The sequence below is a fragment of the Podarcis filfolensis genome (genome assembly GCF_964270895.1).
Source record: "Podarcis filfolensis genome assembly, chromosome: 15".
Taxonomy (NCBI): Eukaryota; Metazoa; Chordata; class Lepidosauria; order Squamata; family Lacertidae; genus Podarcis; species Podarcis filfolensis.
The window spans coordinates 7292397-7303458 of record NC_139618.1 but is presented as its reverse complement, the minus strand read 5'-3'; positions in this window follow the sequence as shown (position 1 = coordinate 7303458).

Genomic DNA, 11062 nt, shown 5'->3' with positions numbered 1-11062 from the left:
ACTTTTTCAGCAGGGGGCCAGTCCACTGTCCCTCAGACCTTGTGGGGGGCCGGACTATATTTTGAAAAAAATATATGAACGAATTCCTATGCCCCACAAATAACCTAGAGATGCATTTTTAATAAAAGCACGCATTCTACTCATGTAAAAATACCAGGCAGGCCCCACAAATAACCCAGAGATGCATTTTAAATAAAAGGACACATTCTACTCATGTAAAAACATGCTGATTCCCGGACCGTCTGTGGGCCGGATTTAGAAGGCAATTGGGCCGGATCTGGCCCCCGGGCCTTAGTTTGCCTACTCCTGTTCTAAATGGTTGCACAAGCCACCAGCTGAAACGGGAGGGCTGGTTTTGATCTGTCAATAGTATACAATAGGGCAATTATGTTTTCCCTGTCTATTTTTAGACCCAAAGAACGAGCACCCTCTTGGCTCTTTAAATCAGGGGAGGGCAGGTTCCTGCAGAGCAAACGAGTGCAGTGTTCAGCAGGGAGAGCAGAGCTTTCAGTGATGTGGGCACACACACACACACACACAGAGACTCCTGCAGACATCTTAGAAATGTCAGTTTGACGGCGATGACTGTTGCCCATTGTGACTGGTAAGGGAGAAGAGCCGCAGTTCGTTAAGGGTGCTGTGAACTGCAACCCTCTGAGGCTGCAGCCCTTAACAAACGATTGGTAATAGTGCTTTTCAAATGCATGGTGTGGCTGTGAGACAGGGCTCATCTGTCAGGACCTGGACCCCAGTGGTGGGCGGAGGCAATGATACTTCTGAATATGAGTTGCTGGGAATCACAAGTTGGGAGAAAACTGTTGCTTTGGGGCTTCCCATATCATCTGGTTGGCCACTGTAGGGACACCTGGTTGGACTAGATGGGCCATTGGCCTGATTCAGAAGACTCTTATCGCGCTCTGAATGATTTTCCAGGGGAAGGCAAGTATCCCTCCTTGGAGGATGTATGGGGTCTCTAGGCTATTATTCCACCAGGAGGAAACCTACCGTATTTTTCGCTCTATAAGCCGCACCAGACCACAAGACGCACCTAGTTTTTGGAGGAGGAAAGCAAGAACAAAAATATTCTGAATCTCAGAAGCCAGAACAGCAAGAGGGATTGCTATGCAGTGAAAGCAGCAATCCCTCTTGCTGTTCTGGCTTCTGGGATAGCTGTGCTTCCCTCATTCGCTCCATAACACACACACACATTTCCCCTTACTTTTTAGGAGGGAAAAAGTGAGTCTTATAGAGCAAAAAATATGGTATTTTGGAAACAGGATGCCAAATGAGATGAACCAAAGTCTGACTCAGCAAGGAAATTATTCCGTTCTTAACTACCAGATTTCCTTATTATAAGCAAGTAGGGACTGTGGTAAGAATGTTAAATATAGCAACTGCAATGTTTTAGACATGTGCATGTGAGGGCATTATTATTATTATGCCAACTAGATGAGTTATTACAAAATCTAGCAAACAATATTACCAGTCAATTACAGCAAAAAAACAAAAAACAAAAATGGAGAGGAACTGTTTTCCTCTTCCTCCTCCTGACAAGCCAATTTACCTTAATTAAAGGCTTTCATGAGATACGTTTGGAGGTGTTTCTTCTTCTTCTTTGTATGAAAAAGCAACCATCCTTGGTAGCTCAGTTGGTAGAGCATGAGACTCCTAATCTCAGGGCTGTGGGTTTGAGCCCCACGTTGGGCAAAAGATTCCTGCATTGCAGCGGGTTGGAGTAAATGGTCTTCGTGGTCACTACCAACTCTATGATTCTATGATCCCATCATTCAGGGATCAGGAACCTGCGGCCCTCGAGATGTTGTTGGAGTTCAACCCATATCAGCATGGCCAATGGTTAAGGATGATGGGAGTTGTAGTCCTAATGCCTGGACTGTGCCACATTTTCCCTGCCCTTGCCATTGGTTAATGACAGTGCAATAGAATTCTACCCCTCGCCATGATCCAGCTTGCAAATGCTCCAAATCCTGGCTGGAAAGAGAGTGCTAAGGCCAACATGGATCTCCATATGCAATAGGATAACAGAGCCTATTACCTATTGAAACCTCTGTGCAGAGTGGACAGCGTTTAAACTAGTGAATCTCAGTTTGAAAGTAGACTTTACCTGTCGCAATGATTATAGGCAAGAAAATAAAGAAGTTGCTTATCAGGCACAGACTTTGGGAATCCTTCATAATACAGTGGTACCTCGGGTTAAGAACTAAATTTGTTCTGGAGGTCTGTTCTTAACCTGAAACTGTTCTTAACCTGAAGCACCACTTTAGCTAATGGAGCCTCCCACTGCCGCCGCACGATTTCTGTTCTCATCCTGAAGCAAAATTCTTAACCTGAGGTACTATTTCTGGGTTAGCGGAGTCTGTAACCTGAAGCGTATGTAACCCGAGGTACCACTGTATGGTGCCCTGAGTGTGCCCAAAATTTGGCGCCCCTAAATGGATCTTCTCAGTTAAGGAGTTTCTCAATTTTGCACCCATCTGCTTGGCGCCCAATTCGTGGGAACCGCTCACACTTCAGTAAATCTGGCACTGTGTTTATTGTAGGAAATACATAGGAAAGTGTTTTTGCTCTAGTCTAGAGAAGAACAAGGCAGAGAAAAGTATGAGAAGGAGGTGCAGCTTATAAGCAGAGCACAATATGAGAACATCTGTCTAACATGGGAGAGACAGTGAGAATAATAATAATAATAATAATAATAATAATAATAATAATAATAGTTTTATTATTTATACCCCACCCATCTGGCTGGGTTTTGCCAGGCTGAGGCTGGCTCAAGAGGTTAAAGATGTAGGGTATAGTCTGGGAATCTAGAGGTCCCTAACTCTATCTGCCTTAACTCATGCAAAGAACCTCCTCCTGCAAACTGAGTTGCACCCAATCTTCCAACAATAGGTTTGTGATGTGCGCACATTTAAGACAGCGCCCACAGTCTTTTTTGGTACTCTTGCCCAGGCTTTCAATATTTTTGGGTTTGTGTGCTGATTGTGTACAGTCCTTCGTATTGCTTTAGTGAAAGACAAGCGTATGGCAGAGCTTTTCCTTTCCCCTTCCTTTAGTAAATAACACATTAATACAAGGTGCATGCAGCTGCAATGAGAGGTGACAAGCACCATTCTGTGACTCTGCATTTTTTAATCCAAGCTTCTGCCTTTTTTCTTTTTTGCAGAACTAACCCGCATGCTATGCTAAGCAACAGCAGGCAGCCAGCTTCTGCTGCACTTGTCTCTCATCCAGTAATTTATACAGAGAATCCTTCAACAGAAAGATCTGGCAAATCGTCAACTAAAGGAGTGAGTGGTTTGCATGATAAATGGGGCAGCACTCCTCAGGCTTTCTTCCTCCTTCCTTTTCTTTTTTTCCTCCCCTTTCTCTCTCTCTTGGATGCCGAGTCGGAATCCAACTCGAATTCCTATTTCAAAATAACTGTAATTATCTCTAATTGCCATGATTATTTCAGATTTTTAGTATGCGTGGAGAGTGAAAAATGGTGAGTGCTCTTTTATCAAGTCGGGTGGCAGAGATTTGCAGCTAAATTGCTTAGACTGGGGTGTGTGAGAGAGAGAGGGAGGGAGAGAATATTGCATCTCTGTGTAGCCTGCTGATATATAGGTTAGGAAATGCAAATTTAGTTTTCTTCTTTCTCTTGGTAAAGGAGCAAAATAGGTTTATTTTTCTGCCGTTGAGCAACCAATGACTTCAAGTATGCTAAAAAGGTTTGAGCAGTTGCTAAGGTAGCTTTCTCTCTAGAATTGTCAGACAGCATCAACATCGGAGCCCTCTGGCAGGCTCCAGGGGTCAAAATGTCCATGTGGGGCTCACCAGTGCTATCTGTTGTCCTAGCAGTAAGATTGTGGCACCTGTGGCTGAGTCTGGGAAACCACCCATCATTTTAAATTTTCAACAATGCCCCAATTTGATGCAGCATAGTCCTAGGGCATTGTGGGGAATTTAAATTGAGCATCCCATACTTAGCTGTTTACAAGCAATGATTGTCTCCCTGCTTGTTTGTTTGTTTTTGTTAAATAAAAAGGCATTACTTGCTGTATTAGTTGTGCAACTAAGACATATAGTGACACCTAGTGGCAGAATGCAAACATTGCAAAACAGCTTTAGTCCTTTATTGACAAACTGCCTTTCCTTCTAAAATGTAAGACAGTTTGTTAGAAAAGTAGTAAGTGCATTATATTTTTGTTATCCAAAAATGAATCCTAATAATAAAATGAGAATAAAATCATTTACCTAAGAATTTGTGTTTTTTTAATGATTTTATTAAATTTGTTTACCACCCCAGGCAGCATGAGGGGAGCTTCAGTCCAAGAACATTTGGAACGTCCGAGGAATCCTCGGAAAGAGAGTCCTCATGAGAACAGGAAACTGTCTTATGCTGACTCAGACTCATTGATCCATGTAGTTCAGTGTTTTCTACACTGATTGACAGCAGCTCTCCAGGGTTTCAGGCAGGAAACCAGCCTTACCTGGAGATGCCAGGGATTGAACCTGTGACCTTCTGCTTGCAAGGCAGATGCTGTGCTGCTAACCTATTGCCCCGAGGAGGAAATGTATCCCTTCTCTGGTCCGTATCACATGGAGTTGCCGTCTTTAGACAGCCTGCACCTACTCCCCTGAATACTGAAGAGACACCTTTGCTGCCAGCATGGCCAATGGAGAAGCACGATGGGAGTTGTAGTCCGATGACATCTGGCAGGACCCATGTTGGCTGTCCCTGCCCTAAAGCTTCCTTTATAATATACTCGTTAAGTCACCTAGGCTGCTCCGCTTGCGAAGGAAACCTTTTCAGGCGGTCATGATCACCTGTACCATGGCAACTATGATTTATTTTTATTTTATGTTTGGCTTTCTAATCACTGCCCTCCTTTGTCAGGTGGAAAGAGGCTTTAGTGCGGAATGAGCAGCGGACAAAGTCCTACTCGAATAATGAGAAACTGAGCAGGAACAGGTCCTTTCTGCCCTCGGCCAGCAAGATGATTAAGGATGGGGAGAAATTTGGTTCAGTTTGCCTTTAAAGCTCACCTTTTCCAAAACGATGTCTGAATTGAAACACAGCCAACCTTGAAAAGCATGCATGTGCTTTCCCAAATGTTTTGGTGCAATTCTCCAGCCAAGCAATGTGTAAAATGCATCCGTTGGTATAAAGTGTGGACATTTATGTATTGGATTTATATGCCACCTACCTGCCAAGGCACTCTAGAATTTAAACTCTATAAAGCAGCTTTATATACAAGGAAGCAGGCGCAGGCCCACAACAGTGGGTGCGCAGGGCGTGACATTTAACCTTCCCCCCTGGTGTCAGATCAGCGGTGGTTGGATGCCACATCCTTCTCCAAACCGTGCCCCATAACACCCAGCATCCTTTCCCCATTTTCTAGCGATCTGTGAATCCGCCAGTTTCTGTTTCTCCCCTATTCTCATTGTTCCAACCTCAGGCTGGCAACTGAAGTTCAGTTCAGTTCTCCACACTGCACCCACAAGTTTGGGATTTATTCAAAACAGACTGCATGCATTAACATGCAGAAAGTGCCCAAGGACTTTCTACTAATTATCCTGTTTTTAATCTTTGGTGTTGAGTCTTTTTTTTGGTTTTACGCTTTTGGCAAAGGAAGTACCTTATGAAAGGGACAAAATATTGGGGTACGGTTTAGGGAAGTTTTAATATTTGATGTTTTATTCTGTTTTTAATCTGTTGGGAGCTGCCCAGAGTGGCTGGGGAAACCCAGCCGAATGGGTGGGGTACAAATAATAAATTATTATTATTATTATTATTATTATCATCATTATACTTAAATCATTTCCCAGCTTCGCTACGGTCTAGCCCTATGGGTTCAGAATATGTCCGGTTCAAGCAAGAAGACCTCATCCAGGCAAATTTGAAGCAAAACAGTGGCTAGGAAGCCTGATCATTTATCGCTGCAGCAAGGTTCCAAGCAAAACAAGGAAGAAAAAGCCCAGAACAAAGGGCACGTAGGCTCTGAGGAGTTCGCACGATTTCCCATAACACATTTCGCACAGCATCATCAAAACACCATAGGTATGTCCTAGTTTCTAACGGTAAAACCTCTGTTTTATGCGCATGTGACAACAAATCAATAGAATCCCTTTACCATATCTTGTTTAATTGTCCTTTATACATTGTTCCCCGATCAAGGATTCTGAGTTCAATCATTTTGGAAACTGTTGCTAAACCACCTGAATTACATCTAGCCTACCTACTCCAGGACATTGACTCTTATAGAACATTACAGGTTGCCAGATTCCGGAATTCAGTTCTTTCATATAAAAGACTTCATGGAATGCTGCATGACTCTTAAAAATCTAGTAAACTCTATCCACCATCTTTATATTCAAGGCCACAATATGGTACATCTAGAGATTGTATGTAACGTGAAGGAGATTATGCGTTGAAATATTTTAGTTGATATTTTAGAATGTAAAACGCTATTTTATTTATTGATTGGTTTTACCTTGTGGGCTTATAGCCGAATAAAGTATTATCTATCTATCATAGGTATGTCCTAGAAAAGCTGTGGTGTCAGGTGGGAAATCTGAGATCCAGACATGCGCTTGCCAATCATGCACAGTTCAAGTACCCAAGTACTCAAGTACTTCACACATGTTGTTGGAAATATATTTATTGCATAGGCACCGACTATGCAGGGTCTTGGGTGCCTGAGCACCCAGAAACTTTTAATGAAGGGGCTGGGGCCTCCCCCAAGGTTTTACTCGGCAGTGTAAGGTAAAGGTAAAGGGACCCCTGACCATTAGGTCCAGTCGTGACCGACTCTGGGGTGGCGGCGCTCATCTCGCTTTATTGGCCGAGGGAGCCAGCATACAGCTTCCGGGTCATGTGGCCAGCATGACTAAGCCGCTTCTGGCAAACCAGAGCAGCGCATGGAAACGCCATTTACCTTCCCGCTGGAGTGGTACCTATTTATCTACTTGCACTTTGTGCTTTTGAACTGCTAGGTTGGCAGGAGCAGGGACTGAGCAACAGGAGCTCACCCTGTCACAGGGATTCAAACCGCCAACCTTCAACAAGGCAGCAAACTGGCTCAGGGCAGCTGGGAGGGGCAGCAGATCCAACTCTTGTGCTTTTTGGCGGGTGGGTGGCGCATGGCGACAGGAACGCAGCAGAGATGGATGAGGGGGAGGCCATGGTGGGGCGGAATTTTCTGTTTTGCCTCCGGCAGCAAAATGTCCTGGGCCAGCCCTGGCTCGAAATAGTATGTTTCTCTGCCAAATGTGTAAGAATGTCATTTTGCATATTATTGTTGTTGTTGTTGTTTGTAGGGCGGGGTTACCTCAGTGAGAGTTGCTGCCCTCCCAGAAGCATTCACATACGGGGTCGCACGATTGCTTTGTGGTGATAATGAGCCATCTCTCCCCAACCGCCGAAAACCCAAGATGTTCCTTTATGAATAATAACAGGAACATGGTTTGCCAACAAGGCCTGAGAGGCATTCTTAAAATGAATGAAAAATTCAGCAAGTAAAGCGTTGCGGCGGAGGATACACACACACACACACGAGAGAGGGAGAGAGAGAGAGAGACCTATTTTGGCTCCCCTGACAGCTGCCTTGTGCTGCACAGCTCATTTTCCCCCGCTTTGAACTGCACAATTTCTAATGACATATACGTCCTTTGAAGTCCGCTGCAGTACCAGAGGCATTTGTGTAAAGTGAGCAGTGCTTAGCCTGCAATTGCATTTTTTAATATATAAAAAAACCCCACAACAACCCCAAAATCCACCCTTGGTAACTGGAGATCCTTGTATAATTTGCTGAGGATTTTCCAGCGGTGGGAATACAGGGCTAAATCGAAAAGATGGAACAGCGGATTTGGCCATAGTGCTGACCCCAATCTGATTGGCATTACGGAATTCAAATTGGCACCATACGTTTAAAGCACTCTCCCCAAAGGATCCTGAGAATAGTAGTTTATCCTTAATGGAACTATCATTTCCAGCACCCTTGGACAAGGGATGTGTACTTGACATGTATTGTGTGTATGCAGCCTGAGTCTGTCTGCCTTTGTGTTTTTCCTTGTTGTTTTCTGAGAAGCCCACTCACTGTTTCTGTTATGTACTGAAGTTCTCACCCTGGGCCAGCAGGGGGATACTGTAGATAGTTATGCAAATAAGGGATTGAAAGTGACGTTCAGTTATTGGATAGTTTTAGAAAGTTGTTACAGTAACATTGTACTGGAGCTCTATATAAGCAGGCTGACTGAACCCTTCAGTTCAGTTCTGTTCTGGCCTGTGAATAAACAAGAGCTGTTTGAAGAATCGTTGTGTCGTCTGATATGTTCACCCACAACTTAACAGTTTCAGTCTCAGGCCCCAAAACAGATCTCTTGGGAAGTAAAACAGAGAGAAAGTTGGCCACAGTTCCCACTAAAATCCAGAGAGGGCACAGCCGTATTTATCTATCTACAGTATTTACACCACTAAATGAGCTGAAAGAGCACTCTGAGAGAATCTTCCAAAAATATCAGTTCTAAGACGGTTCTTGCTCTCAGGCTCGCAATCTTAAAAGAAAAGAAAAGAAGACATGGCACATGAGGAAAAAGGAAGAGGAGGGAGGAGGGAAAAGCAAACTCAAGTACAAGTCCCTAAAGTTACAGTTCTTAAAGCTTCAGCTGATGACAGTGGCGGCTCTGGCAGCCTTTCTGTTGATATGGAGCAGTATCTCATCTGAAGGACTCTTCTGAACTGAGATCAAATCCAGGAGCAGAGCTGGTGACAACATCCAGGAAACAGAAAAAAGCATGTGCCTTGAATGTGCTTAAATGGGGAGTTGCCTATATCCTAAATACATCACAGTCTCCGCTGACCTTCACTCCAAGGAAACCGAACCCCAAAAGAGTTCTTAGAACCCCTGGAGTCTCTCACTGCTCAGAAATGTGTAAATATCTGTATCCATATGCCATTCTTCCTTATTTCCCCCCTGGCGTGTGTTCTGCTACACAGGGCCTGGGGTGATTATTCAGCCTTAAAGCAGGAAATGTCCTACAGGGCCTTAACTAACCAAAACAACTAATATGCCGCTTTCTAAGGAAAGGTGCTCCCCAGGGCTGGAAGGATTTCTTTGTTATGGCTGTGCTGCAGCAACACCACAGAGGCTTGCGAATGCATACCTCCGTACCCCTTTTGCACTACAAAACACTAATTGGAAAGGTAATTGCCACATTAAGATGCAAGGCTCCCACACAAAGCACAAAGGCTGTGATTTGCCACACTGAGTCACAGCTGAGAAATCGTGCAAAATGAATGAACGGTCCCTTTCGCATTCATTCATTCATTCATTCATTCATTCATTCATAAAAGTTACCTGACTCGTCTTGTGTAATTATCCTACTGTCCTTGGATGGCTTTAAAAGGAGATGAGAAAAAGTTATGAGAAAGTTATGAGAAAAAGATAAGGCACCAGAAACAAATTTTGGAGCGGCAACACAGAAGAAGGAGCAAAGTATACAGTGGTACCTCGGGTTACATACGCTTCAGGTTACATACGCTTCAGGTTACAGACTCCGCTAACCCAGAAATAGTACCTCAGGTTAAGAACTTTGCTTCAGGATGAGAACAGAAATCGTGCTCCGGCGGCGCGGCAGCAGCAGGAGGCCCCATTAGCTAAAGTGGTCTTCAGGTTAAGAACAGTTTTAGGTTAAGAATGGACCTCCGGAATGAATTAAGTACGTAACCAGAGATACCACTGTATTTCCAGGAGAGCAAGTTGTGATCCCCAAGTTAAGATCTCTGAAAGAGAAGTAACAGTATATGTTAATGAAAGGAGTCCAGCAGACTCTCTAAGTGTCCCTATTTTCCAGGGACAGTCCTGGATTTACAGAAGCCATCCCAGTTTCTGTTTTGATCCTGAAAGGTCCCGGTTTTTCCTTAGGATGTCTCTATTTTACCATCACAGAAATGTTGGAGGGTATGGAGTTATGCGACCCCTGAGCCAAGGAGATAAGTAACTATACAACCTTTAAAAGACATCTGAAGGCAGCCCTGTATAGGGAAGTATTTTCTAATGTTCAATGTTTCATTATGCTTTTATATATGTTGGAAGCCACCCAGAGTGGCCGGGCCAATTCAGTCAAATAGATGGGCTGGAAATAATAATAAAATTTTTTTGGAATAGGACGTCCCTATTTTCATAGGGGAAATGTTGGCAGGTGAGTCCAACATTGGGGGGGGGCAAATGGGGACGCATGCTCTTTGTTTGGGGAGTGCTTCTCCCCTGCCCGCCCCCCCGTCCTAGTGCTGTCCATGCTAGTCACAATGGCTGCGATGCACCTCCACTGGTCAGAGGCAGTGTGTGTTAAGTTGTGGGTGAACATATTAGATGACACAGCAATTCTTCAAACAGCTCTTGTTTATTCAGAACAGAACGGAACTGAAGGGTTCAGCCAACCTGCTTATATAGAGCTCAACTACAAGGGAACAGTAACAACTTTCTGTAACTATCCAATCACTGAACATCACTTTCAATTCCTTATTTGCATATGTGGACCTGAGTAAAAACTATCTACAGTATCCCCCTGCTGGCCCAGGGTGAGAACTTCAGTACATAACAGTGTGCCTCTGAATAACAATGGCTAAGGACCACAAATGGGGAGGGTGATGTTAGGCAGATCCAGGCTTTCCAGGTGCATCTGGTCAGGCACCATGAGAACAGAGCGCTGGACTAGAACAGCTTTGATCCAGCACACCTCTTATGTTCTTCAACACCCCACCCCTTCTTAGGGTCCTTGGCCTTGAAATGATACTTGGATGGACAGAACTTCAGTTAGAGGACTGCCCCATCTCAAATATGTCCACCCTCATTCGCAGAAATAGGAGGAGAGAGGCTGTATGGCATTTCTGCTGCCTTTTTTTGGGGGGGGGGAACAGGGCAGTTCCAGTCGAAATGAAGCACCCATTTTTAACCCACTGGGGGGTTTTAAGACTGAGCATACGGGAGTCAAAGGCATGTGAGAAAACATCTTCGGTTTGGCAAGGATCATGACCTTTGTATTTAAAGTTTATACAGCT